Consider the following 6,355-nt stretch of genomic DNA (forward strand, 5'->3'; position numbering starts at 1 on the left):
AATGGGGACTTGGTTGGGGATGGTGGGTTAACATTTGTATCTGTCTAAAGATCTGGCTCTCTGGCTCCCCGAGGAACCAGAGCCTGGTCGCTAGCACTCGCCAATAGAGATTGATCAGCCAGCAACAAAGAGGAGTTCTGACGTCCTCGCAGCCACAGCCCTTCATCAGACCATCCTGTAGCATCTCCATGGCCCCGCCTGTCTTCCACCCTCTGGCTGGATCCTGCCAAGAGCTGGGCCCTGCCTGCCTCTGGGGTTCAGGGCCTACTGCTCTGCTAACTAGCACTCCTTAGTTGCATTTGCTTGGCTCTGGTACCAAATAATCGGGCTGCCTGAGGAATTCCCTGCCCCACACACGGCGTGCAGATGCTGTGACTGCCATCCCCCACCCCACCCCCCACAAATGCCCTCTGCCTGAGCTCGTCACCTGGGCTGCGCTGCGTGAGTTATGAGGTGCCTTTCCCGGAACCCTCCTCTCACTTGGAGCCCGGGGCGGCCCCGGCCCTGGTTGGGGCTTTGCTCTTGGTTTCGAGAGGGTCTGGACTGGTTTGGGTGCTTTAAAATAGAATTTTTAGTGTAGTGGTGCTCACTAGGGAGAAAAGGGGTAGGACTTAAGTGTGAGACTTGGGCGGACGGGAAAGTTAAATATTGGTCTTTAAGTTTTTGGTTGTTTTTTTCCCCCCTTCCTTTTTGCTTTTGCTATATTGTCATTGTCTCAATGTTAAAATGCCAAAAAATGACTTAGTCATTGTTGCTCTCCTCCCTGCTCGCCCCAACCCAGTCACTCTGGACGGTCTGCTCTGCTCCCGCTGGGCACAGCGCAGTGCTCACCTTGGCCAGCCCTGATGCCTGGCTTAAGGAGATTGGCCTGCATCTTACTAAGATTTAGTCTGATTTCATGCCTATCTCTCGTCCTGTATTCAATCAAGAAGTATTTCAGGGGAGAAGCTTTTGGTAAACTATACTCTTATTTGTCCCAATCACCCCACACCACAGTTGTGACTGCAGCTCCCATGTGTGGGACCTAAACGGCTCTCCTGGACTGTGGCTCGGGCATGTGTGTTCACTGGACACTTTGAGGTCCTGCTGGAGTTGTGTGTTTGCGCACCAAGAGGTTCAGAGTTGGAGAACTCGGGGGTTGAATACACAGTAGAAAACGGCCTTTGATTCAGCCGACTTGTGGATCTCTTGCTGGCCTGACCTAAAACTGGCTGCCAGTCAGCCTGTTCAAAAACCCTTTCCCCAGGGCGAGAAGAGGGACGGGACATGCCTTCTGTACAAAGATCTGGTCCCTCCAGTCACTCCTTTTGGCTTAGGACAAGTTGTAAAGTGAACTTCTGACTGAGCAGAATCCTTTAGGTGGGAGGAGCCCTGCACCCCTGGAAAGGTAGGGTGTGAGCAGGCTTTGCTGAGGCTGACCCTTTGGGTGCCTGACGTGTCTTCCAGCTCAGGAAGGAGATTGTGAGCGGACAGGCTTAGAGTGAAGGGGAATCACGAGCTTGTGCTTTGGTCGAAGGTGCCTGGTTTAGTGCTGTAATTGTCTTTATTTTTTTTTTTATATATATATATATTTCTTGGAGTAAACATTTTAAATAAACGGCATCATTGTTTACTCTGTTTTGGCCTTTGTGTTTGTTTTTCAGTAGAACCTAAGAACATGGAGCCCACTCACTGGTCCCTGTTCTCAACTCCCCAGAGGTGGGCCTCCCAACCCACTTCCCACTCCCAGTCCTGTGACACCCACATAGGGTCCCTCAGGGTTGGGCTTTACGGGAGGGGTGGGAAGTGAGTGCCTCGCCCTGTTCTGCTCCTGCAGTTGTGTGAAGAGGTGGAGTATTTCATGGAGTATCTCACTGGAGCTTTGAGACCAGCAAATGAACCCAGGGTGGAACCTCTCCAGAACGCTGCACCCCGGGAACCAGTCTTCACACCCAGCCCTTCCACAGGGGCCTCTGCAGTGCCACCCTCCACCTCCTCCACCCCCCTCCCACTTCCCCCAGCAAGGCTTGCTTGGTGGGACCTGCCCCTCCTCCCTCCTGTGGCAGAGGCCCTTCTCACTGCCTGGCCACACCCCGCCTGTATTGGGTGACAGGTGACAGGGACACCAGCACGCATGCCCACAGGCAGTGACCCTGGGGTCATTTTAGTGTCACTTGTCTGACAGTGGTAGCCACAGGTGAGGAGTTTGTGTAAACTGACATCACTCACCTAGCTTTAAAACCTTGACGGAGGAAGATAACACGGGTGTTGCCAACGGAAAGCTCAGCGGTTCAAATCCAGCTGTGGCTGTGAGGGAGAACTATGACAGCACTCTCCCATAAACAAACATGAACAGCCTCTGAGACCTGTGGAGGCTCACTGCTGTCAGAACCTGCAGGCGGAGGGTTTGGGTTTTAGCTTGGCTGCCTCTTCTCAACCCCGCACAGGTGTAGTGTGGCCGCTGCCCACTAGGGGGCACTAGCCCATAGCGTGGTCAGACAGCACGAGGCCTGCTGGCCTCTGCCCAGATGGAGGCCGCCTGCTTCCCACCTGCTCCTGCAGGACAATTGGACTCTGGGCATCATCATCTGCCTTGGCTTCTGACCACCTCCAGCCACAGACACTGATACTGGTTGCCATTTGTTGAGGCTCATGGGTGGTGGGCCGCTTCATTCTCGAGTGTCAGACCAGCCGTCTGTGTAGGCACAGCCCCTCTTTACAGAGGATGCCATGCCTCCAACAGCAGCGACCCACAACTGTCAGAGAAATCTCCATGTAAATGCTTGTCTCTACCACGGTCTTGATGTCAGCTTCCTGTCAGTTGGTAGAAACTCACTCCCTGCCTCGGTCTCTGCCCGTTTGGAAGGGGCCCCAGGGCACAATTCAGGCAGCACCCACCCACTGAGCACGTGCTGTCATCAGTTTGGCACTTAGCCTCTACTGCTACATTCCCCTCGACGTTTTGTCAAGCACCATTACTCATTTTGCTGAAGAAAGACAAAGGTACAATGTCCCTGGCTAAAACCAACAATGGTAGTAGTGGTGGGTTCGAAGGCCCACCTCCAGATGTGGCCTGCTGAGAACCCCCACAAACACATCTGACCTGAACCTTGCCTCTAGACAGGAACAGGTGTGGCCTGTGATTCCCCCTTTGAGGGCTCTGCCTTTCAGCAGGGAAGAAAGCAGAGACCTTCACCTGGCCTGGCCTTGCATTCTGCCGGAGTATTTGGTCAAGTGGCAGCTCTAGTGCCGGGAGGTGCTGTGATTGGGATGGGAGCCACATTGGAAGGCACTAGAATGGGGGGGGGCCTGCTCACCCTCTGCCTGTAGGGACGAGGACCCTCAATGACGAGGTGCTGCATCACAGCAGGCTGGCTGGCTCCGTCCTACGCAGCTTTTCCTTTAAGAAAGGAGAAAGAACAGGAAGGATGGAGGGGCCTTTCTCCCCAGTCCTATCCACTGAATAAAAACCAGTAGGTCCTCTCTAAGCTTAGCCAGTGGGAATAATCTTGGCCTCCTACACTAAAGCCTCCCAGTCCTGCAAGTGTGGACATATGTCTGGGACTGTCAGACCCCGAGGTCAGTGACCATCCTCTCTGGTAGTTGTGGAGCTGTCATTCAGGCACAGTCAGGGCACAAACATAACAAGTGCTTTAAAAGGTAAAGCATGGACGGAAAAGATAATTGAGGCTGGATGCCTACGCTAGAGATTCAGGCTTTCTCCTGAATCTTCATTGCCCTTCCCTGTACACTCAGATTGAATCCTGGAGATGCACAAGGTCTACCTACGGTATCCAGGGACTGGGGATACCCACAGGGCACTGGGGAATTCACCACTGCTTTTGAATCTATAATTAAATCCTATCTATAGAGTTATAATCTATGTTATAGCAGAACAGATCATTCGGGAAGCAGGGCTTTATGAGGAGGAATGTGGCATCAGGATTGGCGGTAGACTCAACAGTACATTATGCAGACGACACAACCTTGCTTGCTGAAACTGAAGAACTGAAGCGCTTGCTGCAGAATGTCAAGGACTATACTTCAATATGAATTGAAGCTTAACATCAGGTAGACAAAGATTGTCAACCACTGGGCCAATTGTCAGCACCATGATGGACAGAGAAGAGATTGAGATTGTTAATTACAGCTTGCTTGGCACCTGCAACCAGAAAATTGAACGAGGAATAAATAGCGTTAGGAAAATTGGCTCTCAGGGAACTCTCTGGAATCCTGAAAAGCAGCAATGTCAGTCTAGAAACTAAAGGACGCATAATCCAGGCCATGGTCTTCTCAATTCTTATGCTTCAGAGATCTGACCAATGCCAGAAGAATTGATGACACTTAGTTGTGGTGCTGGACAAGAGTCTTGAACATGCCATGAACTGCCAAGAAAATAAATAGATCTGTCCTGGAGAGGGTGAAGCGAAGTTTCTCGTTGGAGTCTAGGATTTTGAAGCTCTGTCTCACATACTTTGGGAATTGGCCAGGAGAGACTAGTTTTTGGAGAAGGACATCATACTCAGAAGGGTGGAGGGACAGTGCAGGAGAGGAAGACCCTGGATGAGATGGATTGATACAGTGACTGGGGCAGTGGGGGTAGGTGTGTTAGAATTAGTGAGACTGGCTCAGGACAGGGCAAGCTTCAGAGCTGTTGATCACAGGGTCGCCATGGGTTACAGGCAACTCAACGGCACCTAACGCAAATTATCTGCTGTTTCTGATTAGTTCATGGTGTGGGACACCTGGCTGATTTGTAGCAAGATAGCTGGCCCTTGTTCAGACTGGCACTTCCAGCAGGGGGCACAGCACTTCCCTGGTGGCCTGCTACCTGGAAGCCAGGACCAGGCCCGCTTATGTCTTTGAGTCACTGTGAGAGATGGCCAACTGTCCTGAGGGTGGGTGGTAGGTAAATGTTGATTCTTTGGAAGTAATGCTAGTGTGGGCATTTAGAGCTCCCAGGCCTGGTGGGGTGTCCCGCTTGTCAAGTCAGAACCTACTCTGCGCTGACCTTCCAGCAGGTTTACAGAGGCCATAAGTCACACTGGAGGGGATTGCCCATCTTTCCTGTTGGTGGATTCAAACTGTATGCCTTTGGATTGGCAGACCACCAGAGCTCCCTAGCTACTTGGCATGTACCGTTGAGTACCGTGACTCATTGCTGACACTCCAGCAGGTTTTCAGAGGCAGTAAATTGCACTAGAGGGGATTGCTCATTGTCTTTAACCTTTTTGTGACCCATGAAACATAACAGTGCCTACCTCATTTTCTGCATCTGGGGTTCAGTGGGATGCTCCTGTCCCACTCTTAGTGCATACAGACCTAGGTGCTTGCCAGTTCTTTGACCAATAATGAGGATTTCATCCCACCAGCACCAGAGAACTCTCAAGACATCCATGTTCCATCAATTGTGGCAAAACCCACATTACCTCAAAAAACACACTTCATTTTAGTCAAAATGCCTTCTATTACTGAAAACGGATTTAAACAAAATTCAAAGCAGGGAGTGATTTGGTCTTGAAAAGGTTGAACTAGAAAAATAATAGAGGTGCAGCCGCTGTCTTACTCACATGGAAGCTGAAGAACAGACGTAGGCTAAGGGGGCAGGGAAACAGGACCCTGGGGAACAAGAAAAGGCAGAAAGATAAGGCATTGCAGACAAGAACTACCGTAACATATCCAGGCATTTGGGGTAGAAATTGGCCAAATGGGAACTTTTATAACATTTCACCAAAATCAGGGTGTCTTAAAAAAATCCCAACTCACCAAAAGCCTGCCCTGCCTCCTACAAGAGGGACAGCATGCACGTAGGCATTCCAATTTTTGGGGTTCTTCATCTCTCACCTACCTGCTTCCACTAAACAGCCTGTATTTTACTGACTCTTCAGTAAACTTTTCTCACCTGAAGACAGCATTCTATCTTTTTCTTCCAGAGTTCACGCAAATAATTTCCAACCCCTTTGGACACTGTGGGACAGTGGGGATAAAGGAGGGGCTTTAGTTCCTTGAGGAGAGCCCCCCCCCCCAAAAAAAAAGCTGGAGAAGGTGCCAGAATGCTGCTTTGTGTAGAGATGATTACAGCATCCTGGTGGCTCCAGGAATGACGTCTAACGCATCCACCATATGAAGACAAGGAACACTGACAGGAGCTGAAGTCTCCAACGTCCTTCAAGTGTCGGAACCATTAGCTAAGGTGCATTGGAAGCCCAGAGGCTCCAGAAAGCGGCAGACTTTTTTCCAGGCAGTACCACCTTTGATTTGGTACCCTGAACTTCTGACTCATCTTCACCTGTCAGACCATTTGGATGGGGACCAAGAGTGATGGAAGCAAGCCCCCCACCCCTCTTCTAAATAATGAATACCAGTTGTTCTTAGG

This window comes from Elephantulus edwardii, unplaced genomic scaffold, assembly GCF_000299155.1.
Source record: "Elephantulus edwardii isolate Elephantulus edwardi_28Jun2011 unplaced genomic scaffold, EleEdw1.0 scaffold00028, whole genome shotgun sequence".
NCBI classification, from domain to species: domain Eukaryota; kingdom Metazoa; phylum Chordata; class Mammalia; order Macroscelidea; family Macroscelididae; genus Elephantulus; species Elephantulus edwardii.